The 26258-nt window shown below is 39.0% G+C and overlaps 1 pseudogene; it reads left to right on the top strand.

The window, feature by feature from the left end:
• The first annotated feature begins 805 nt into the window (after positions 1 to 805).
• On the top strand, positions 806 to 1623 carry LOC105866351 (biorientation of chromosomes in cell division protein 1 pseudogene; annotated as a pseudogene).
• Positions 1624 to 26258: the final 24635 nt, after the last annotated feature.

Here is a 26258-nt window from a genome sequence, read left to right on the forward strand (position 1 = left end):
CTGTGCTCTGCCAATCAGCAAATGAAATATTAATTTGTTCCCACAACAAATATTTATTTTCAACCTTATGATGTGCAGTGGCTGGGATCTGGGACAGTAGACACATATAAGACAGAGACCTTGCCCTCCAGAATTCAGGATGCAATTGTAAAAGATCAGATGCCAAGATTAGGAAAAATGAAATAACATTAAGGCAACATGCAGGCTCCAAGTTAATGGTACAGACAATACCTTAAGCTTTGCAATGCTTTCTTCAAAGGAAATGTATGAGAAAGCCTAATACATAAAACACATAAAGGCGAGTTTCTGGTAGAAGTTAGAAGAGTTCCTGTAGGCAGCTCTGTTCTCTGCTGCCTACCCCCAGCTTCCAAAGCCCCCACTGCCCAGCCTTCAGAGCACTCCAGGAGGGGAGGTGGGCTGTGCTTTCAAAGGTGAGCAGCACTCCCTTGAGCAGGAAACTAAGGGCCCACTGGGCAGGAAGGGCCTCCAACACACAAGTGTGAAAGCAGGAATAATGCCCCAGGTGGACATAAGGAACAAAGAAAAGAACACAACTGTCAAGAAAGGAGGGTTCATGGATAGGAGGGTTATAAAAAGCTAGAGCCACAACTTCCCCTTTCTAACTGAAATTCTAATCCTGAAAAGCACAATAGAGAGCTATGCAGGGGTGTCCTGGGAAGGGCTGAATGAAGGGCATAGCTCAGGGTCATCACCACAGGCAAGGAGAGACCAACAGGGAGTAACATTTCCCATTCCAAGCCAGCTTCTTGTCCTGGCTCTCACCCAAAGCTCCCAAGGCCACAAGATGATCCCCGTAAGAAAAAGCCGAGAAGGAGAGCCTGCCTTCTCTGCCGCCGCCTCCTTGGGGGTCCTCCTCCGCCCCCTCCTCCCCACCCAGGCCCTCCGTTGTGGAGAAGAAGCCGCGTTCGGTGTCCCTCGCGGGCCCCAGGCGCAGCCATGGCAGACGGCGGCTTCGGCCGGGGCAGCAACTGGCACGAGTGGGGCCGGCGGGAGCGGCGGCCCCATCAACCCAGCCTCACTGTCTCCTGGCGACCCGCAGCTCATCGCTCTCATCGTGGAGCAGCTCAAGAGCTAGGGCCTGTTTGACAGCTTCCGCTGGGACTGCCTGGCCGACGTGGACACCAAGCCAGCTTACCAAAACCTGAGGCAGAAAGTGGATAATTTTGTGTCAACACATCTGGACAAGCAGAAATGGAATCCTACAATGAACAAAAACCAGTTACGAAATGGTCTGAGGCAGAGTGTGGTTCAGTCAGGCATGTTGGAAGCTAGAGTAGACAGGATTATTTCTCAGGTGGTGGATCCAAAACTAAACCACATCTTCAGGCCGCAAATAGAACAAGCAATTCATGAGTTCCTGGCGGCCCAGAAAAAAGCAGCTGTGTCAGCACCCCCTCCAGAGCCTGAAGGCCAAGACCCTGCAGCTCCGTCCCAGGACACTTCCTAAGAATATGCCTGACACGTTTTGAAAGTGCCATTTAATCAATGGTGATGAAGTGGATTCATATACATAAGAGTACAGCTGCAGAATGAACATAGGTCCAAGGTCATCAATGATGTCAAGATTTCGGCCTTGACTGCGGGCAGTGTCCAGACTGACTGAGCAAGGGAAAAAGACTGACTGGCATAGGGAAAGTTGACTGTGTTGCCCTCTCACTGTGCTGCCATTTGACCAGCCTCTCTAAGGGTGTGATACCAGTAGACACTACAGAGAGAAACACTACAGCAACCTCTGAGGTTGTCCTGAAACAGACTTTTACATTTGAACATGGAGACTGTGCATGGACTTTAGGGTTTGTGCTCTGGGATAAACAAGCTATGGTAAAAGAACATAATCAGTCCCAAAGATAATTTCAAAGAACAATGACAGTAGTGTAGCTTGGAGTAGGTATTTGACAATGCTTATTTGATTTTGTTCTCAGTGCTGCAAACTAGAATGTACAAGCCACTACCATCAGATAGCTTTAAAGTTGTGACCTTCTTGTATACAAATCTTCTAGCCAGTTTCCTTTCCCTTATAAGAGGTGACAAAACTTGGAACCCTAGAATATGTGAGGAAGCTCAGACTCTGGGTGTGAGGAAAAACAGTTGCAGGCTCTCTGTCCAGGGCTTCTTCCTGTTCTGCAAGGGCTAGTGATCTGGGCTGTGTTTACTTTATTCTTATGGTAGTGTTTTTTAGAATGGTCAATAAATGGCTTAAGTTTAAAAAAAAAAAAAAGCTGAGAAGATGAGGGAATCCCAACCCAGATGGTCTCAAGGGCCAAAATAAGAATACAAATGAGAGACGGAGGCCAGGGCAGGTTGTAGAACATGTGCCTTTGTTTACCACTGCAAACATTTCTCAGCAACCCATCCCCCAATTCCAACTTTGCCATGTGAGGAAGGAGGTCTAGAGGGCCAAACCTTGTTTTTCAAGAGGAAGAAATATCACAGAGTTTGTAACTATGTGGAATAAAGAGATCGTACCGGTAGACCAGTGTGCAGTTCCTACATTAAAAGAGGGCTCTGGGTCTGTCTGGCCTACTACACTGGCCCCAGCATCTTGCTCAGGATCTAACATAGATATATGCTCAATACTTAGCTGTTTAATCACTGCAGGAGAACCAAATATTAGATTAGACAGCAAATTAATTATAAGCCAACTTCTTTCTTCCCTCCTCCATCACAGAAACACTGCAGCAACTTAGGAAGGGTAGATGGAGTCAGTAGTTTCTAAGGACAGGGAAAGCTGTATATAATTTACTCACCAAGTCACTATTAACACTGCCAGGGTTACTGAATCTGCCATCCACACTGTAATTCTTCAAGCTCTTTTGTTATGCGTTTCATTTACATCAATCCCGACCTAATTCTTTTCATTCTTTTCCCTTGTCACCTTTTATAAAGACCTCACCTGGGGTTGGGGGGGGGTGTTACCAAAAAAAAATCAAAATCACAAAGTTAACAGTGTGTGCACACACAGTTCAAATATTAGGGTGACAGGGGGCGGTACATCTATCTCCAGCCTCAGAAAAGCACTAAAACCTGAGCCCTAAGCCTCTGCCTTTCAGAAGGCTGGTCCTTGACAAAGTATTGGAAGGTATGCTTGCCTACTCCTGGGATCACTAGGAGCATCTCTGGTGCTCTTGCATCAAAATGTTTTCCTGGGGTTTTTGAGATGTATCATAAGTCTCTGCTCTCAACAGCTTAGCTGGAGTTTACAGAAAAACAAAGTGTGAAGTTGGAGGGGTCAACAGTTCCAGAATAAACAGAGTGAAAGTTCTATCAAAGGTACACCTTGTACATTGAACAAAATAATTCTCAAAAAGTAATAAGGAGATAGATGGCTCCAGGCACCCAACCACTGAATTCAGACCTAATCAGAGCTTCAAGGCAAAGACCAAAGTGTCCCAGAAATGAACAGATCCTAAAATTGTCAGGACGAAAGAAATTCTTGATCATCTTACTGACAGCATGCAAGACTTCTGGAGGCTGGTTCAAGTACATTGGTGTTTATAACTAACTAATCATAACCAATCTGTAGATTTCTTTATTACTTCTCTACACCCACTGCTTCACTTGACTAGCCTAACAACAACCAAAAATAAATAAACAAACAAACTTTGGAGATTGTGCTCTATCCAGAGGCTGCGCAAGACAATGGAAGGCGTGGGCCAACTTTTAGGGAGGAGAAAAAAAGTGGGGATGGTAAGGATGACCAGGGGACAGGCTACATAGGAAAAGCCCCTTCACTAGAGGTTTTAAGAGAGCCAGATCTAGCTAAATTAGAAATTTCCATCTGTGATCCCTCTTCAAATGTTTGCCGCCTTCTACTCTCCTCTCCTGAGCTGGCCCCACACCTTTTTGGCTACTGCACTTGACCTCTAGGTCTATTCAGATCTTCCCCTGACTTTTTAAGAACACCGATGATAGTTCTGGAACAGAATTTTAGTTTTATCTATTTCTGCTGCTTTTAAAAAACATTTTTATGATGGAAATTCTCAAAGCAAATACAAAAACAGTAAAATAATAAACTCGATGTGTACATTTAACTTCAAAAGTCATCCTCATTTTCCTAGTCTCTTTTTTTTAACCTACCGACTACTTAATAAAACTTCTTTATTTGAATAAATTTAGTGGTAAAAATGGAGTTTTGTTGCATGGGGATATGTTGTATAGTGGTGAAGTCTAGGCTTTAGGCATATCCATGTCCCGAATATTGTACACTGTGCCCAACAGGTAACTTTTCATCCCTCGCCCCACCTTCTGAATCTCCAATGTCCATTATCTTATTTCCTCTATCCTCTTCCTGCATTGATTTTTCTCCCTCATTTTAAAAGTCAATAAAATTGGTATTGAGAGGGTATGTGCCTCATTCGGAGGCTCCCTCTTAGAAGCAGACATAAAACTGGAACTCAGGTAAAGTTAAAATAATTGTGCGCAACAAGATGTATATATTGTACAGTTAACACTATTGTACTGTACAGTTCAAAATGGGTAAGATGATCAGTTTTGTGTTATTTATTTTTACAATTTTTTTGAGAGATTAAAATTGAGGGAAAACAAATTAAAAAAACAAACCCTAAGGGACAGCCACTTACCACCCATTTTAGTAGATTTTGTCACCTCAGGAAATTAAAAAGATCAGCAGGAAAACAGATAAACAATAAAATATGTAAATCTTTTCAGGCCAAGAAAGATTTTTAAAACATTATTTTAAGTGGCTAGTTAGGTTGTTTTGTATCTTTCTATAGAATTTAAATTGTTAGCATATGAAATGTTAATATGTAGTGTACAAGAACAATCTGTATGTCCATGTTCCATATATTTTTTAAAAAGTATCAGGAAAATCTGTATTTTTTTAATATGGAACTTCAGGGTCTATAAATGACAAGACAGCTCAATTAGTGACATTTTACATTCTCATACACTTTTTTTTTTAGTAGAGAAGGTGGTGATATCTTTTAAGAGGGAAGAGATCATTTATTTTCCAGGTAAGTAAAGCACATGTGTCAATTAAAACTGAGAAGCAGATATCTGGCTTTCTCCCTGGACTATAAAATGCTTTTATTGTATAAATTCAGCAGCCAAGAACGTTGCATTTGCTGCTCCTTCTCCCTGCCCTTCCAGTTCTAGCTTAATCCCATCCCTTCTCTCATCTCAAATATCACCTTTCTTAAAGCTCCTAACACAGCCCACCCCCTATTAATTCTCCCACATTGCAACTTTATCTCCCTCATTCGCTTACCATAATCAGTTACTCTCTATTGAGTCTTCCTCCATCTAGAATATAAGCTCTGTATCAGGGCAAGGTCCTTGTCGTTCCCTCCCAACCCCCACAGCATCCCCAGTGTCTGAAGCACTCACATGCTCCCTATATCAAGGTACTCAAAAGTGATCCTGGCATGCTAAATGAACTACTGTTTGTTTGACTAACTCTTTCTTACTGCACCATTCCTCACAAACCTTCCCTTTCTCAGCTTTCCAGATTTCTTCTCTCATACCAGCTTCATCCCAACTCTTCATTGATTTTAGTGTTCTGACATTTAAAACACTGATAAGTCTAAGAATGATATATTTCCCCAGATAACTTGTTATCTTTTACAAATCTATGACCACTTGTAATGCTGTAGAAGGGAACCTGTTGGGATGGAAGGAAGCACAGGGCCTCTCAACTGCTACACCTTGCAACTCAACCTCAAGTCTTGAGGCATAATCCAAATGTTAAAAAATAGAACTTAAAGTGTTTTATTAATAAGACCCCATATATTAATGCCATTTATGCCACCCCATTATTTTTTATGCTTAGCAACAATCTAAATGATGCTAACATACTGTCACACTCCTTACTTGGTTGATGGTATCTAAAGCTCAGAGGCAATTCAATAGTGGCCTCTACATACCATACTTCATGCAGAATGGCCACCAGCTAATTACTACCTCCATGACAGAGAGGTCCAGTGGAAATGGAAGAGGCCAAATTGATACAATGAAAAATTCAGGCTTGAGAAAAAGAAGTATATCCTGGAAGTGACAACCTAAAAAACAATGGACCCCTGAAATCACATTTAAATTAGTTGTTAGTAAACCATAGTTTCTATTCCTTGAGATATGTAGAAATAATATTTAAACATAGCTATTTGCAAGGATGGGTGAATCAGGCTAAAATTTCTTGCATACATTTCAGTGAGATAGAGTGGGCTTTTGTTATAATTTATTTTCTGTGTTAATTTTAAGTTATTGGTTGCTCAACCTCAGCACTGTTGCAATTTGGGGCAAGAACATTCCTTGTTGGAGAGAATAAGAGGAAGTTGTTTTGTACATTGTAAATAATTTAGTGACAATGGCCTCTACTCGCTAGATGCCAGTAGTATCTCCCCTCCGGAATCAAAACTGTCCACAGACATTGTCATATGTCCCCGGAGGGTAAAAGTCACCCTCAGTTGAGAACCATTGCTTTTAAGTCCCCAACCACACCCATCTGTGTACTCTTTCCTCCGCCTTATCACCCTCAACCTAACAAAAACCCAACTCACTAATCTATGAATGGATTTTCTTTCAAATCTATAAATTTACTTCAATGAATGGTTGTGAAAAATTAAAAGAAACCATAAACAGAACAGGTAACCTGCTTCCAGGAGGGCACATAAGAGGCACTCAAGAAATGTTGGTTTCTGCTGTTTCTCTGTGTTAAGGAATTTGTAGCTTCTGAAGCAGATACCCATCCCTTTCAGGCACCTGATTTCAAAGGCTAAGCTCACATATTTTGAATATGAGATTACGTTCAAAATAACATAACTAAAAATCTAAAAATTGTGATTCCTTCTATCTTTTCTTTCCATAGGAGGAATGCAATTCTTAATTTTTAGAAAGAACACCCAAACTAAATAAATATTTAGCATATTAAAGTAAATGCTTTTTATGCTTCAATGACTTTTTGCCAGCCATGGTCTTAAAAACATAGCACCTTCAACAATGTCTAATAATAACATCTCCTATATCCCACAGTACTTATAGCCTCCCACCCAAGTTTCTATGGTGATTCTTGAACTCAAATGGGCTTGAATTCAAACTACCTCGTAATCTGAAGAAAATCTCTTTTCTCATTCTTTCAATAATTTTTTTTTTTATAATTTGTTGGGGAGACTAAGACCTTTTGGTTTTTAATAATAAATGTTTTTTTAAATTAGGAAATTGAAAAATTTGGCCCAAGACCATCTCAAATTTTAAAGGACTAAACATAAGAATGCTAGACTGATTTTGTAAGACACTTTTACTTTTTTTTTACAATCAGGAAATACTAGAAATTGTTCAAGTAGAGGCAGAGTTTAAGTATGTCATGTACTTGAAAAATCATCAGCAAAATATTAATCACAGCTGAAAGCTGACATACACTCTCCCATGTTCCTTAGGTACAATACATTCCAGTGATTAAAAATACATTCCATTTCCTCTAAGTGCAAATTCAATCTGTCAAACTGGATGACAGCACCATAAAGCTGCTGAAATTCTGAAACCCAACCTGTTAAATATCCTGAACAGCCCTTCTCCAAAGAAAAGTTAAGAAAAATGTATGTATCCTTTTCAGATGTAGAAAGGTCTTAAAACTACTTAAGGACTTTTAAGTAATCCCCTGGTAAACTCCTTAATATAAACAACATTTCAAATTCTTGATCTAATTTTAAATCTCCACATTTATTGTAAATAGTACCCAAATAAAATGTTCCTTATGTTCCCACGAACACTAAAGGGTTTAAGATCTACTGCAAGATCCCTCTAGCAGACATTGGCATAATCCCTTGAAAACTGTGGGTTGTATCTTTAAAAGGTGTAAAAGGAAAAGCAGATGAAATGCTGTAATCTCCACCCACTGTCACTTAAGACTTACTGCCCACGCACTCCACAGGCCCAGCCAGCATCCTGCATCCACCCTTTCTTTCAATTCCACTGTATTAGACCATGGAAACTCAGGATGTGTGGCCGCAGCAGCCTCTGCACTGGATCCAGCTGGACCACCACGTGGCATGACCATGGCCTTAGTCACACTTCCCCCTGACATCCTGTGAGTGGGCTCAAGCTGGAGCCAGACCTTCCCACCGTGCTGCCCGCCCTGCTCCTGGAAATGACAAACCCCCCACACTCCCTAAAACATTCCATTCTCAGTTTATACCAACAGAGCTTCCTGCTCCCCACCCCTCCTGAACAACAGGTCTTTGACTATCATTCACCACCCTGGTAACACCTTTAACCATTTAGCTATTAGCTATTAAGGGAGGTATGTACAACTTCACTTCAGGTTTTCATAGAAGCCTGCTGCTCTTAGATCTTAACTAAACTACTTTGACTATTACCACATAATCAATCCTAAAGGAATTATAAGCATATACAATAATCAAAATCTAAATAATAGCACTGGAAAATTTGCACAAGAAAGCTTTCTTCATTAAAGAAGTATCTCTTCATTTAGTAGAAAGAGTGTTTGCTGGATTCAGATTTACATAAGCATTATCTTCATGGTCCTTTTCTAAGTTAAACTAAAGAATTCTGGAAATCTTTGACCCATGTGCATAACTCTTGTCTTTGAAAATGAACTTTCACTTTAATAAAAAGAGTTAAAGAGAAAAAAAATACTCCTCAATTTAGTTTTACTGGTAGAGTCAAGAAAGAAGCAAGTTTTTGTTTCATCAGATGATAGAGACAGCGCTGTTAACTGGCAGTATTAACCCCGCTTCTTCTTAAAATGTGTATCTGGGTCCTAAGGATGGCTTTTCAAGAAAAGATGTAAAGATGGGTATAGTAATACTAAGGGGGCAGTTAAGGCACCCATACTTTAGACTCCTCATACTATTCTCTGTATTCAAAATCAGACAGAGGGGTTTGCCACTCCACCCAGAGCCCACAGACCTTAAACCCAGAGAAAATGCATGGAACAGCTATGCTAGGACTCTGAAAAGTAAACACAAGTAGACAGATAAGGAAGACCACCCAACTAGCAGTGAATTTCCTATTCCTTTTTCCTCCAGTGTGCCCAAGTCTGGTCTCAACATGGTATCACAGATGCTAGATGCTGACAGAGAGAGAAGCGTCAGGAGATGCTCTGTAGCTCTGGCTTGAGCAGCAAGAAAGAGAATTCCTGATGCTCAGAGAGAGTAGGGGAAATTCACCATTCCTTCATTCATTCTGTTTTCTCAAGCCACAGCCCCTGGGTAACCCTGCAATGGCAGCCAGCAACAAAGGGAGCCTGTAAGGACCAGAACTCTGAGGGAGGACAGCCTTCCTCTGGGTTCAGCAGAGTTGTGATTCTAAGAAGGTGGGGCCAGATCCCAATCTTTTTAGTGTCTCTGTCCTGTGGTCGCTTGGCCCTGGCCACATGGGCACAGTTGTGCAAGTTCATGGCAAAGCAAAGAAACTAAAGCCCATGCTTATTACCTAAATTACCAAAAAGAGAAGCCTTATAGAACTGGAAAGTACTAAAGGGATCACAGAGGGTAACGAGCTTGGGAAAGAAACCCCCACAAAATTGTTTCTGAACTCCCCAGCTCACCTCCCAGGTTTGCACAGGTGGACCTGATCCATCCTAAACAGCCTACCAAAGACTTTGAGAACTGAAGTGCCTAGGTCCCAGATTACCTACGGTGGGGCACTCACACAGGATACATCGAAATGGGGCTGCAAAAGCTACGGAAACAACCCAAGTGCCCATCAATTCATGAGTGGATTAATAAAATGTGGTGTATGTATACCATGGAATACTACTCAGCTTTAAGAAACAATGGTGATATAGCACCTCTTGTATATTCCTGAATACAGCTGGAACCCATTCTACTAAGTGAAGTATCTCAAGAATGAAAAAACCAGCACCACATGTACTCACCAGCAAACTGGTATTAACAGATCAACACCTAAGTGGACATATAGGAGTAACATTTATCAGGTGTCGGGAGGGTGGGGTGGGGAGAAGGGGATGGGTATATACAACCACAACGAGTAAGATGTGCAACGTTTGGGGGATGGACATGCTTAAAGCTCTTACTCGAGGGGGGAGGGGGCATGGGCAATATAAGTAACCTTAACACTTGTACCCCCATAATACGCTAAAATAAAATAAAAAAAAAAAAACAGGGCTACAAAGGCTGACACAGGGACTAAAGCTCACAAAAGGTGGGTGGGAACTTGCTCTCTGAAATTAAGCAGGTCGAATGTCTGCTACACAAAAATATTAACATTTTCCATAGGATTTAAACAAAATCCAGAGTCTCATAATATTCACAATGCTCTAGATAAAATCCAAAGATATCAACAGATGCCAAGGCCAAGAAAACATAGATGTTTGAACCCTCTGACAAAGGCTTTAAATCAGTTATTATAAAAATGCTACAGCAACCAATCATGAGCAATCTTGAAACTATGATAGTAGAGAAAATCTGAGCAAATTAATAAAAGATATAAAGAAGAACTGTTGGAAATCTCAAAACTGAACCAGAAAATAACCCAAACAAAAACTCACTGGATGGGCTCAATGGCAGTACGGAGATAAGAGTCAGTGAACTTGAAGATAGATCCATAGAAATCAGAGGAAAAATGATTTAAAACAAATAGGGCCTTGGGGTCCAGGGACCAGACAATGAGAGGTCTGCTATTTGTATCATGGAAGACACAGAAAGAGGAGAAAGACTGTAATGCAGTATAGGAAAAATATATGACAACATAATGCTGAAAACTTTGTAAATTTCACAAACCACATAAAGCTACAAATACGAAAAGCAGAGTGAACCTCATCTAAGATAAACCCAAATAAAACCATGCTGAAAACTAGAGATGAAACAAACAATCCTCAAAGCAGTTAAGAGAAAAATGATGCATTTCCTATGGGGCACAAAAGTCAGCTACACAGGAGTCCTCAAACAACAGCCTGCGGGCCACATGCGGGTGTTTTTGCCTGTTTGTTTTTTACTTCAGAATAAGTTATGTGCAGTGTGCATAGGAATTTGTTCATAGTTTTTTTTTAACTATAGTCCGGCCCTCCAATGGTCTGAGGGACAGTGAACTGGCCCCCTGTTTAAAATGTTTGAGGACCCCTGGGCTAGAGTTTCTCAAGTGATTCTAATTGACTATGAAGTTACGTGTACTGTAATCCCCAGAGCAGGCACTTAAAAAGGAAAAAAAAAAAAAAAGATACAAAGAGATACACATGAGATTGATTGAAATAAAACACTACAAAACATTCAAATAACTCAAAGAAGGCAGAATATGAGAAAGAGGAACCAAAACAGAGGGAATATATGGAGGGCATAAATCCAAATACATCATTAAACTCAAATGGCCTAAACACAAGAAATAAAGGCAGAGACTGTGAGAATGCATAAATATATATGGACTAAATGCTAACCAAAACTCACTTGAAATATAATATAGGCAGGTAGGTTAAAAATAAAAGGAATAAAAATGGTATAATATGCAAACAATGTTCAAAAGAACGCTGGAGTGTCCATATTTAGACAAAGCAGACTGCAAAACAAAGACAACTGCCATGGACAAAGAAGGACATCACATAATAAATGGGTAAATTTTCCAAGAAGGCATGACAATCCTAGATATGTGCCAATATGTACCCAACAACTGACCTTCAAAGTACATAAACACAAATATACACACAGACACACAAGCAAAAACTGGCAGAACTTAAGGAGAAAAAGCTAAACCTATTTAGTTATAGTTGGAGGCTTCAACACTGTTTTCTCAGTAATATATAGACAGAAAACACCACCAATCAATTAAATCTAATCTTTATAAACATTCTAACCAACGAGAGCAGAATATACATTCTTTTAAAGTACACATAAAATATTCACCAAGATAGACAATACACTGAAATATAAGCCTTTAATAAATTTAGAAGAATTGAAATAATACAAATACATGTCTTCTGGTCATGATGAAATTAAATTAGAAATCAACAGAAAGAGAAAAGGAAAATGTCAAAATACATGAAAGTTCTACAACACACTCAGTGAAAAAGTTTTTGAATTGAATAAAATGAAAATACAACACATTGAAATGTGTGCTACAGCTCAAATGGTGCTTATAGGGGAAATTTACATTAAGTGTTTGTTAGAAACAAAGGAAGGTCTCTAATCAACAATCTAAGCCTCCATCTGAAGAAACTAGAAAACTAAGAACAAAATACAGCAGAAGTAGGCCGGGCGCTGTGGCTCACGCCTGTAATCCTAGCTCTTGGGAGGCCGAGGCGGGCGGATTGCTCAAGGTCAGGAGTTCAAAACCAGCCTGAGCAAGAGCGAGACCCCGTCTCTACTATAAATAGAAAGAAATTAATTGGCCAACTGATATATATATAAAAATTAGCCGGGCATGGTGGCGCATGCCTGTAGTCCCAGCTACTCGGGAGGCTGAGGCAGTAGGTTTGCTGAGCCCCGGAGTTTGAGGTTGCTGTGAGCTAGGCTGACGCCACGGCACTCACTCTAGCCTGGGCAACAAAGCGAGACTCTGTCTCAAAAAAAAAAAAAAAAAAAAAAATACAGCAGAAGCAATAAGGAAGGAATAAAGGTAAAAGCAGAGAGCAATGAAATTGAAAACAGAAAGATGGGGGAGCAGGAATCAATGAAACCAAAAACTGGTTCTTCAAAAATATCAATACAATTGTTAAACACCTACACCAAAAGTGATAAAGAAAAAAAGGGGAAACACGACTTACTAACATCAGGAATGAAAGAAGGAATATCACCACAGATCCCACAGACATTAAAAAGATAATAAGCAAATATGATGAACAACTCTGTACATATAAATTTGATGACTAATAATAATATTTTTTGTCTATGTTGATAAGAGATAATGGTTTGTAGTTGTATCATCACTGTAAAGCTGACCTGTTGGCCGATAAAGAAATAAAAGATTCCAGGAGTTTTGTAGGGCTTTGCCTTTAAGGAATATGTGAACGTGTTAAGGGATCAACAGCTGCATCGCCACAGGAGGGCATATCACCGATCAGAAGCGTTTTACAAGGCAACACCTGTCTCAGACTCAACAAGAAACTAGATAAAGAAATATACAGCCTCTATATTTGTTTAGCCTTTGTGTTAATTGATAATTTTATCTTAGGACTTAGAAGTTTATCTTAGAAAAATTTTGTAACCATTTGCTCTTGTAGAGTTAATTTAGGAATCTCTAGAAACTTTTGGGCAGACTTAAAACCTAACCAAACTGTTATTATGTAAATCTGTAACCACTGGCAACTAATTGCTGCACCAATAAATACTGATGTGGGACTTCCCTCAGTCACAGCTCACGGGAATGCTGGAGGATCTCTGACTCCTCCACCTTTTTAAACTATACTTCATCTCTTGTCTTGGTTATTTCTCTAGTAATTTCTCTATTTCTATTATTTCCAAATCTCTTGTGATGATCCTGCCTGGGATCTGTTTGTGCTGGAAGCATAGCTAACTCCCAGCACTGGCCAGGGAAGCCCATAGGGTCTCTTTTCCACTCCCTCTCCAAGGAGAGTTAACTATGCTCTAAACTTGCTGAGCTGCTACCTTCTGGGATTCCTCCACTTTACATGCAGCAAATATTAAGGGCACAGGTTAAGTGATGACATTGCTGCTGCTCACACATAACAAGAAGGTGTTTTCTTTTTTAATTCTTTATTCTTTTGAAGAAAATTCAGCAGCTACAGAAAAAGTTTGAAAAACACTGCCCTCACATGTCCCAAAGGGGGTGACTTGGGATTCTGGCATGGGCCCCTGTGGAAAGCAATGGGCCAGCCATTCCTAACCCAAAGCAAAGTACTGGAGTGGAGTCAGCCTGGGTTTGGAAACAAAGCTGTGGTACCCAACTGACTGGCTGCAATTCTTCCCCCATTTAGTCACACACAAACTGGGACTCATAAAGCTGAAAGCAACCTCATAAATCTCCCTGCCCATGTCCTTATTTCACAGATGAGACTTCTAATGGGAAATTTTTACCAATGTTTGAAGTTATTCTTTTAGGAGATGTCTCCCCCATAACTGGCATTCTTGCGATGGGAAACCTTCTATACTTTGAAGGGACACAGTCATGGAATCTGAAACTTCACCTAGTTTTACAGATGGCTAATTACCAATGGGAAGGCTTAATAAAACAGACTCACGTCGGTAACCCAGGAACTGACCATTCTATTGTAACAGGTCAGGCTCTCTTAATCAGAATGGTCAACAGATGAACAAAATATTGGTATGCAATTCCATATGAAGCTTGCAGCTTTCTGGAAGCAAAAACCAAAATCAACTCACCTATTAGGTGGCTAACTACTAGAAGAGATGGTCCTGGAAGCTTCTAAACCATATTGCAAATTGGGATATACTGACCAACTGGTTTGGGACAGAAAAGCAGAAGAAATTGTTGGGTGCTGTCATCACCGTGAGTTGGATTCAGGCCACACCAGTAGCAAACAGGTGTCCAACCACCTGCCTGGGCTCACTGTTTGTCATTTCATAACCTTTGAAGGTGCTTATTTTGGTTAAAGGTAGTAAGATTTTAAAAGTGCCTTTCATGTATTCAGCTTTAAAAATCACATCTATTCCAGCCAACTCTGATCAGGCAGAAATAATTTATCATTATCACAACAGGCTGTAAGGGTCTAAAGCAGCAGCTACCACAAAAGCTTAATGGAAATCTCCCTCCTTGAAAATTATAAATAATAGAATGGTTTAGGTTGGCATTTCCCCCAGACCCTCAGAAGCTGGCTAAGTAACCTCAGAAGTACCCTGCTAATTCAATAATTCTGTGAGTCAATGGGAAAATGACAACAATTAATCTTGGGCTCTATGTTTCAAAAGCCTTACAGTGAAGAAAGGACATGAAGAAATATTTACAGATAAAGCTTCTAGTTTTACCTCAGAACCTGAAAAAAACAACATTTTTACATATGTTCACTGCTATATTCCTAGCACCTACACAGGATCTGACATAAAGTAGAACCTCAAAAAAATGGTTTTTTGAATAAATATACAATCTCATTATTATCCAAAAATTCTGCAAAACAAAGAAATAAGTGCCTTGAAAAAAATTTGTTATTTATATTAATATACAAGTAAGGAAGGAAAACCCAACATCTATTTTAATATGTGCTTTGTTGGTATGGTTTGGTGAAATCAGACAAATGATGGTAATGCATACCCTCTATCATTTATTAGCTATGTGATCTTGGGCAAATGACTTGAATGCTTTCTTAAGTATCTACAGCTTCATTTCTAAAATAAGGCCAATGCTCTCTTCAACACAGTGTCACAGCACAGGTGAAATGTGGTAATACTATTTCGGAGCCTGGTGCACAACAGATGTTCAGCAAATGAACACCCATGAGAGAGTATGTGAAAACCATTCTCCTTTGACTTCAAATACAGATCCTGAGTAAAGATTTGTATCATCCATTTTACCTTCTGAGTTTCTTCCCAAAGAGATGAGTCCTTCACTCATGATAGCAAGGGTTCTCTACCCTGGATGTGATCATAGCCCCCAGAGAAGCTTTCTAGCCAGGTGACCTGCTGATGGTGCCTCTCCAGAGGTGGGCAGGAGAGGGACTATCTGGTGGGGTTCCTCACTTGGCCCTGAGAATCCAGGCCCTCTCAAACCCCAGGTACTTGACAGAAGGACACCCAAAATGAAGCAGTAAGGTGACAGGTAGCACAATGCTTTAGAGACATACAAGAAGCAGGCACGGAGGGGGGAGCACCAAAGAAGAAGGGGTGGCCCAAATTAGGCTCAGCTCAGAGAAGCATTCTTAATTTAACCAGCACATGAAAAGCAGTTTGGAGATGGCTTCTCTAAGCTGTGATCTGACAGAAAGTTCGAGTGAATATATACCTAAAGCTTTCCAAAAAAAAACATATCTGAAATTGGCTGGTTCATTTGGCCCAAACTATAACATATGGATAGATAGAAATGCTGCTATAAACCTCCATTTTAAAAGCAGCATATGTATTTTTCCAATGTAACTAACATTTAAAAAAAAAATCATGAGAGATATAATCATAAGGTCAATACAAAGCTGAGCAAAAGCATTTATCTTAAAGATGGCACTAATAAAGGAGAAGCCTTTCTCATCCTGACCTCCTAGACATGCCGTATGCTACTTTAGTTCTTTGTGTAACTTCATGGATGTCATAACCTTTCAGGACTCAGTTTCTCCATCTGTTTAAAAAAAGCAGGGAGGGATGGATCTAGCTAACTTTTAAACTTAATACTTTTCTGAAAACAGAAATCATTTGTTACTTCCCTTTAGGCCAAGTATTTGATTATCAAGTATGCATATTTCTGAATATGTGGTTCCTGAGAAGGATGAAGAGGGAACAGGGTTTTTAAAGTAATGTAAGTTACTGCAGGCTTTTAATAAAACTATCCTAGATATCTTGCTCATCCCAATACAGGACAGGACCAAATATTCCCCCTTTCCTTTTTACCCCAAAACAAGACAGACCAAACAATATCCCTCCTTTCCTTTTAATCAAATTTCCATAATTCCATCTCCTAAATGCCACAGACCTCTCTCATATCAGCCAAGGCTTAAGATAGAATAAATCTACTTATAGCCTGGGAACTCTCTTGCTAAGTATATGGTTGGTTGTTATAATCACATGAATGTAGTATCATATGAGTATAGTATAAAGTCAATCGCTTCACACTCCCGATGGGGGGCAGGCCAACCTGGGCCCAGTGCTGCATGCTATTTAACACCCCTGTTCAGTACATAGCGAGGAGTGTGACATATAGACAAAGAAATTCTGAGGCTTCACACAGTGCTTTGATTTACTACTAATGATGGGAAAATCACATATATCGTTAAGATATATGCAAATTATAATCAAGGTAACAAACCGAAAATGCCCTTTGTCACATTCTCAAATAATAATGGAGGAAAGATCAACCAGGTGCATCCAAAACCAGCCTATTTTAAAAGCATGGGGTATTTAAAGTGCATGAAGAAAAATGGATTTCTCATTAACTCCAATACAGAGAAAACCTTAGTCCTCATTTCAAGACTGTACAAACTCTTCCCATAAGCCTTAAACTTGGTAATACTACATGCTCAGGGAATATAGATGTGGAACATTTAACATTTATTAAGCACTAAGAACAGTAGAGTACATAGAGAGACCACTCACTTAACAGAAGGATTCAAAACCACATAATAACAACCAATCTAGGGAACAGTTCAACCATTAACTCATTACAACCACCTTATCCTGTAACCACTTGAAGTGTTCTTGATTTGCAGTGATAAAAGTCCATCTTTAAAATCTGTAAAACTATTACTGTAGCCAAAGATTAACAAAGTACCTATAGTGACAAGTCAATAAAAGAAAACTAGGAATAAGAGGATTTGTACTAACACAGAAAGTGTCTGCAAAGTGAAACTTCATCTCTCAGTATTTCCAAGGGGAGCACAAACCCTTCCTTTCCTCACTCCAACTCATTTCTTAGGCATGTAACACTGCATAAAATGTCTAACTTATACCATTTTGAAAGAGTTGTCCTAAAAAGCACAAAGCAATCTATAATTATAGACAAGTGCAAGAAGAACCAATAAAAATTTTTCCCACTTACTGTATGTATTGAATGGAACCAAAATATTACTGAAAATGCTTAATGATAAAGTTGTCAAATGAGTATGGAGGTTCATGAAAAATAATCACAACCCTGCAAAACAGTAAGATAAAACAGTTCCCTTATGAATCCAGTCTCTAATAAACATATGCATAGAAAGTTCTAGAAGTATATAGCTGAATAGACAAATTCTTTATTTCTCCAGTTTCCTTCGGAATGTTTTCACAATGCTCTTACAGTTCAGTTCATGAGATGTAATATGATCTAGTACATTGTGTAAATGGATTCACTTGGAAAGCCTCCTTTCATTCATGGGTCTGAAAATGCTTGTTTCCTGCATTCCAAAGGAGGCCATATTTATCATTAGTAGTTTTCATGAGATTTATTTTGCATGCTTCTCATGTGATTCGATACTGCCAAGGTCAGTCCTGGTATGGTGAACAACTGAGCAGCAGCAGAACACTCACTTGGTAGAATGCTCACAAACCTACAATGATCAGTAATAAATAACAGCCACAATACACAAGGAAATGCTACATACACATTTCTGTCGGCAAAGAGGGCATAGGGTGGAAGGAAACCTAAAGTCCCCCAGTGGTCCAACTGAGTTGCCTGGGTGGCAAAGCAATGAAAAGGTGGGGGCAGAGAATGGAGAAAGGGAGAGGGAAAAAGGCAGGGAAGGAGGGAGAAAGGGGAGGGTAGTAAGAAAGAGAAAAAGGTTCCTAACAGTAGGTGAGAAACCTAAAAGGCTAATTTTTCTGCTTCCCTGGGTTGCCTTAAAGGCAGGCAATTCTATTTTATGTTCGTTTTCACTTTCAAATAACTTTACCTATACATATAAAGAGAGATTAAAATGGACTGAGAAAAAAAAAAAAAACTGAGGGCCCAATTACATAATCAATGGAACAGCAACACATTTGCATCTCCAGTCAAGAGAAGCATTCTGGGAAAGGAGACATGCTGGCTTGCAAAGGCACACAGCCTCTGAAGCTTGGTTACTTTATGGGTTGACTGCAGCTCACAGGCCTGTCGGTATACTGGAGCCAAGGCACATCCATCTCTACCTCATGCCAACAGCAACCTGATGGTGAGCTTTCCAAAGAAGGTGTCTTTGTTGGTCAAGGCCCTTACTGGGTCATTCTTCTTTGTTTGGTAGGCAATTCTATTTCATATAGCATCACCACATCTATTGGAGTTGATTTGGGAAAGGTGGATACACAGCAGCAGTAAGGAAAAACATAAATACTCTGTGGAAATTCCAGGCCTTTTCACTGCTTTCAGGTATACCACAGTTCACAGTGGTCATCATATTCAGAAGCCACTCTCACAGTGAAAAAGGCAATGTTTGTGGGAATGAAGCCATAAACCAGTACAACAAGCCTCAGACTGTGTTTTCCAGACTTATTTATTCCCTTCTATCACATATAGCATGTTGAGGGCAACAAAATCAGGAAGTTGTTTAAGGACCAAAAATCGCTTCCATTAGAAATATCTGTTTCAATACATAAGGCAGCAAGAAGTTTGGAATACTTAGGATAGATAGTCCAAACTGTTACTTTAAAAACTAGATAAATTTATGTGTTGCCACATTAACTTTTAAAGAACAAAATATTTATTAGGCAGTGTAATTTCAGGTTTGTCATATGTTTTAGAATTTCAGTTTCTCTCTTAATAGAAAATGTTGGCAAAATGAGGTTTACTTTTCAACTGCTTTTTGAGTTGTTGTCCTTTCTTCTACCAGCCAGTGTGCCTGAGATTGCTGTACACATTAAGGCAAAATATAAAACTCCCCTATGGCTCAATTTCCTTTTAAGTAACATGAGAAAATTGTCAAAGATTTGTTCCTGCCTCTCATGACTTTCAGAACAAGTAAAACTTATAAAGAACTTTGCAAACATAAACAGCTATTTTAAAAGACGGGGTTGGGCGGACAAGTAGGATAAATACTTCTAGGTCAAAATTCTTATTTCATAACTACCTTTTAATTTTCTAAGTCTCCTATATTTTCAAATGTACTTTATAACAGCCACAATCCCTAGAGAAACATTTTTAGTAAATGCTCTTTGAACTGAAGAAGAACTATCTCAGATTTGGAGCCTAAAGAGACATGATGACTAAAAACACTGTGGGATCCTGGAACAGAAAAAGGCCATAAGTGGGAAAACTGGTGAAATCCGAATAAAGTCTGGAGTTTGGTTAGTAGTTTTGTACCAATGTTAATTTCCTGGCCTTGATAAGTATACCACAGTTAACAGGGGAAGCTGGGCAAAGGGTATATGGGAACTCTCTGTACTATTCTTGCAACTCTTCTGCAAATATAAAATTACCTCAAAATAAAAAGGTTTTAAAAACACTCTTTGAATAAAAAAATCAACTGCTACATGTTTTATTAAGAACCTAAATCTTTAGCTCTCTGGGAGGCCGAGGCTGGCGGATTGCTCGAGGTCAGGAGTTCGAAACCAGCCTGAGCAAGAGCGAGACCCCGTCTCTACTATAAATAGAAAGAAATTAATTGGCCAACTAATATATATAGAAAAAATTAGCCGGGCATGGTGGCGCATGCCTGTAGTCCCAGCTACTTGGGAGGCTGAGGCAGAAGGATTGTTTGAGCCCAGGAGTTTGAGGTTGCTGTGAGCTAGGTTGACAACACGGCATTCACTCTAGCCTAGGCAACAAAGCGAGACTCTGTCTCAAAAAAAAAACCTAAATCTTCTAAAATAGTGTGTATTGCAATACGTAATAGTGAAATGATTCCACTAGATGGCACTCCATTTTCTTCAGTGACCAGAGATGCCTTTTCACATAACTAGCATCCATTACCTGATAGAAATCTTTCTTGATTCTTGAGCTTGTTTTATAGCTTCAATGGGCACCATGTTTTTGTATAATTTATTCTGTGATCTGACTCCCACCGTTTAAAATATTGTTTGCTTTATTTTCTTAAAATGACTTCTTTCAGGATTCAAGCTTATCATTCCAGAATTTTAAGGTAAGGTTTGTGAATCCAGTCATTCAACACATTTATTAAGCCCATACTTTCTCCCACCATTATCTCTACAGTTTGAGACAGCCCGTTCTCTTTAGTGTTGACCAACATAAAAACTTTCCATCCTCCTACACACTTGAAAACTACATTAAGATCCAAAGAACAACTTATTAGCAAGGAAGAAGCAAAGGTTTCAATAAAAACTTCTAGAACTCTTTTTTATGTCAAAGCTAAAAACCGAGGTTCCTTTTTAAGTTAAAAACAAATAGCTAGGAGTCTACCAGTTGCCATGTGGTTTGGCTTCTGCACTCGAATCACATTTACCTGTAGCATTTCCTGATCCATTCAATAACCTCCTTTATAAACCATTCCTGTCATCCATGCTTTTCAGCTCGCCACTGCACTGCTTTCTGCTAAAAAGCTCTAATAAACCCAAGACGCCAAGTTGTATCCAATATTGAAGTTTAATTTTAGGGAAGATATTTCAAACATTGCTAATGTGAATTTTTTTTAAAAAAGCTGATTAAACTCATTCAGTGTGCTTACATATCAAAAAGAAAATAAAGTCGTGCTATTTACTAACCTATTTCCAAAGTGTTAAATTTATGTGAGATTAGAAAACTGTTAATCCCCAAGTTTTACAGAATAAGCATTTATAGTACTTCAGAATGAAATGGAAACAGTGATTCTGTATAAAAGAGACAATGCTTATAACATCTGGCCCTAGCCAAAACCAAGACATAAAAATAGGAGACACTCTCAATTTGGATTTAGGTGTCATGCAAAAGCCTGAGGCAATTCTTAAACCAAATGTCCATATAAATCCCTCTCTGAATTCATTTTTCATTCTCATATACCAATAAAACCTCTGAAGAATAGAATACAACCACCAGTTTGGATATTAAAAACTATTTCCTTTTTAAAACAGTTTGTTCTAATTGTGAAAGCAAAATTCTTAGATGAAATTTCTCCTAAATACAACACCAAGCTCTACAGTATGGTTTCTCTGGAGCTCTAAACTTAATCTAAATTTACCACCACTTTTGAAGGAAAGTGGAAGTATTAAGTGAGTTTGCTCTCTGCACCTCTTAACTCTGAACAATAAGTCAGTTAAATTTAAGACGAAATTAAACTTAAATTACTTCCAACTTTAAAATCAAAGATACACTTTCTCATGTTGAGACTGAAATTAAACCCATGGAAACTCATTAAATGCTTTGATAAGAATTTCAATTCACTATTTCTAAACCATTAGATTTCTGTAAAACAAATCAAAACTGATCAACTTGCCTATGGATGCAAATTTACCTAAATAAATATCCCATTCAATTAACTGTTCAAAGATCTTCAAATAATAATCTTCAAGAAAATCAAAGTTTTTGTCTTCCCTATTCATGCCATTCCAACTCATACACTTTGTGATAATTTTTACTCATTTATCATATACTAAATGGGGAGAATTACTTATCCAAAACCTTACTCAAATGAACAGAACTTGGAATTGTCTTCTAATTATATATATGTATGTGTATAAATGTGTGTTTATCTATATGCCTATATATAAAAAATTTAAGAGTGACCCAAGTTCCCAGGAATCCCAAATGAGAGGAATATAAAACTGAACAAAAAGAACAATGGGAAAATAAGCTCAATTAAAGATTTTAGCTAAAAATTGAATATCTAGTCATACCCTAGGTTTAGCTGGGTTTGTTATTTTTTTAAAGAAAAAAAATCATAAATGACCTAATCCCCAAGGCACAGCTACATAAATATATCTTTAACATATGATTCATTATCTTATTTCTTTGAACAAATTTTAAGGGCTGGCTACATTGCTAGGCACTAGGCTAGGTGGGTGGTATTACAATAATCGATGTGGTGTCCTTATCCTTAGGGGGTTGAAGTCTAATGGGGACAAGAGACAAGTCAATAATCAATAAGAAAGATGCAATGATAGGAAAAGACAGCAAATCTCCTTATCTGGCCCAGGGCCAAGTGGAGTTAGGAAAAGGAGTTTCAAGGAAGATAAATTAACATTTAAAAATATTTTCAACAGGGATGAAAACAAAACATTTTCTGACTAATACAGATAATTGAAAATTCTACAACAAACTATCTTGTCTTTGCATATTTTGGTCAGTTGTATGTTTGCTCTATTTATATGTTATAATCTTTAAAAAGAAAAAAGATAGCATCCAGATTTATGAAAAGGATAGCTGGTCACTTCTTATACTTTTATATCATAAGAAGAAAAAATCCTCAGAAAATAAATTCGAACAAACCTCTTGTGTTTTCAGTTCACAGACAGCAAAACCAACCTTGTTTTAATCAATTGGTTGCTCTTGCTTACCACTGGACACTTACAGTATTTTCTTCAGTGCAAAAGCAAGTTTCTTTGCTAAGAATTTCCTTTAGAAAGTGGAAAGAGAGTTATACTTGAAAGAATTCTAAAGGAGACAGAACTTTTTGAAGGGATAAATGGAATTACTTCCGAATATCCCCCAAAAAGTCCTTACTGGTAACCAATTCAGCTGCCTTTTGTTCTAAAGCAACCTTTAAATAGGTCTCCTACTTATATCCCTTCTGACTTCACTATTGTTACTCATTATGAGTTCACTGATATTAGTCAGCACAAGTGGTTAGTCACCATATTTTTTAAACCACTGACCCCACCCCCCACTTCTGGTTTTCCTTTCCCTTCGGTATTTTGCAACATTTGACAAGATGAGTAACTATACCCAAGAAATGCTGCAGGCTTTTTTTGTTTATGGTCTAAACAGTGACCATATTGCCATTAATAAAAGGAGTATAATTCTTCATGGTCACATTTTCTTGTGAAAAGGGGGATACCTGAGTTTTAGGGAGTTACCTTCAGATTAAAAAGTTTATTCTATTTTCCTTGAGCATCATTTCTCTTAAACTTATTTAGAAATAGCTCACCTAGTCAAATACATTTACTTAAACTTTATTCAAACAACAGAGGGACACCATTCTTTCTTTTGAAAGGCCTCAGTCTAGTATGTGATTTCTGTCAATCACAGCTGAGGAATGAAAAATCATTCTGGAAACCATGGACTGTGCTGACCTTCAAAATTATCTGTCAATTAAAGTCCTACACTATCAACCCCAACTTATCTTTCCTGTCTGCTAAGACTTCCCCAAATCTTCTATCACTGTAACAGCCTTGCTGTGTTGAAAGAAAAAGCTTCCCTGCTATGGGCAATCCACCAGGACCTTGAAAGCTCCCCAGCTCCTCTGTCCACCCACCCCCACCAACTACCACAAAGCAGATGGCTCCCCAGAAACAGAGAAATGGAAATGGAAGACTCTCCTAATCACTGTGACTGCCAGCCATCCCCCTGCTCTTTCAACTCACACGGCACTTACATCCTCAACCCTCCTGACCCATCGTGTACCCACATCTTCTCTTCCCAAATAAACAGTTTGCTCCTTCTGGAGATTCTACTAGGCATTTGTATGCACATACTAAGTGTTCATAAAGCCAAAGTGCCTCCATTTTTTTAAGGCAGCATATCACAGAGAACTAGGGCAAATTCCTGTCCTACCATATTTGGGTTTCCATCATTCAAGCAGCCTGGCATTGCAGTGGTATACAAGTAAACAAATAATGCAAGTAAGACTTACCCAGAGAAACAGTAATAAATAAAAATCAGCATTTGCATCTCTCTCCTCTTTTTCCTAATGAGCATGACAAATCTGTCACTCATAATACTAAGATAGCCTGCCGCTTCATAGGAGATCGTTTAGTTCCACATGGATGAATGCCATCATGAATCACCATGGAATTGTATATTTGGGCTTTATAGAATGACTATATTGAACTAAGGGAGGAGGGGTTATGCTTGCTGTGAAGTATTGTGAGAAGACTGCTTCTCCTTCAATTTCCTAAGAAAAGGAAAGGTGGTTTCGAGAAAGTGGTTGCCAACATGCAAATGGCAAAAGCCATTAGTCCCTTTTTAGCTGGACCACATTTGGATCCTGAAAACTGCTTCACCAATTAATTGCTATACTTTCTCCTGTGTGTTGGGGGGAGGAAGGGGTGGTGAGAGAACCAAGAGAAGGGCCAGGAGTGGTAAGTGAACATAATCTTTCCAATATGCCCATAATATGCTATCATTCACAATTACCTTACAAACTGCACTTCCTATATAATTTATAGAAATTACATAACCAGCTATAAGTTTGGTTTTTATAAAAAGAGAACAGGTTTGGTTCTATGAAATCTGAGAAAAAAGACTTAAAAAATATAGCACTCTAAAGACCAAGTAGTACACTTAAGATTTATGCATCCCATTGTATGTAAATTATAAAACAAATACTTTACTTATAATGCAGAAGCATTTAGGGGAAGTGTTTTTTTAATGCATTACAAAATAAGATGGGTTAAAGGCTGCCTAAATGAACTACAAGGTGTCCCAAAAGTCATCATACAGAGGGAAAATGGGAAATTATAGCAAATGTACCTTTATTTGCAAAATATTCATTATAAAATTTGACAAAATTTTTCCTTTATATGGAGATTTCTAGGACACTCTGTAGATAGACATTTGATAAAGCCAAGTATATTGAAATGCTAGTCATCTAGGTGGAAGGCATAGATGTGTTCACTGTAAAATTCTTTTAATTTTGCCATAAACCTGAAGATTTTCATTAAAAATTAGGGGAAAACCAGTGTAAATTTACTTTTTAAAGTCACACACACACACAAGGACTTATTAAAAATCTCTTCAAAACATTTCCTCTTGCTTCCATATTGATATTAACAAAGCAGGGAGTCCTTGGCTTCCACCTGCCTTCTAAGGAGATCCCTCACTTTGGGGGAAAGTTGTCAGAGCCCTCACCTGACTCAGGCCTGAGAATCAGCTGACTGTCCCACCACTTGACTGGGCTTAAGTGTGCAACTCCTCCCCAACATTCTGTTGCATCAAGCAGGACAGAACCAGCTGTCAGTGCTGCAGAATAGCCTACTTGGTCCTCCCCCTGCATCCCATTCTTAGCTCAATCACTGAAGCTAAGGAGGATTTTGCCTGAGGATTTTGGGCCACCAAGGAGCCACATTCTACAGCATGCAAGTATTTCCCCAGGAACCTCAGGTTTATCTGTCAGCCCACTGGGCATTTCCTGAAGCATTTCTCCTCCCCTCACCCACTTGGTGGCACCCTGTCTTGCTTTCCGAGGAGGAGGATTTTATCAAAGCAGCAGCAGAGAAAGCTTTGGGAAGCATCCCACTCTCCTGAGTTCAAGCAGGACAGAGGTGTTTTCTGTGCTAAAATGCAGACCACACACTCTGTACTGCATCCCAGCTCAAAGGTCTCTACGCAACCCGCAGGAAAAAGGAAGAGTGGCTCCCACCCTCAAATGCTCCTCACCCTTATCCAGGAATCACAAAATGGACAGGGAGGAGAAAAGGCCACATTCTCAGTTTGAACCTGCCCAAGACAGGCAATTGCTGACACTGCAGCATCTGTGAAGACAGGGACCCCAGCCACGCTCCAAATCTGGTTTGTCTGCCTCATCATTGTGCTCATAGCAAGAAACGAAGTCAAGAAAAAGTGAAAGTAACATTACACAACTCAGATTCTCCCCCAACAACGTGTTCTTTTCAAGTCAAACCTTAGTCTTCTGGTTCTCTGGTAACACTTTTTAGACT

The sequence above is a fragment of the Microcebus murinus genome, chromosome X, assembly GCF_040939455.1.
Source record: "Microcebus murinus isolate Inina chromosome X, M.murinus_Inina_mat1.0, whole genome shotgun sequence".
NCBI lineage: Eukaryota > Metazoa > Chordata > Mammalia > Primates > Cheirogaleidae > Microcebus > Microcebus murinus.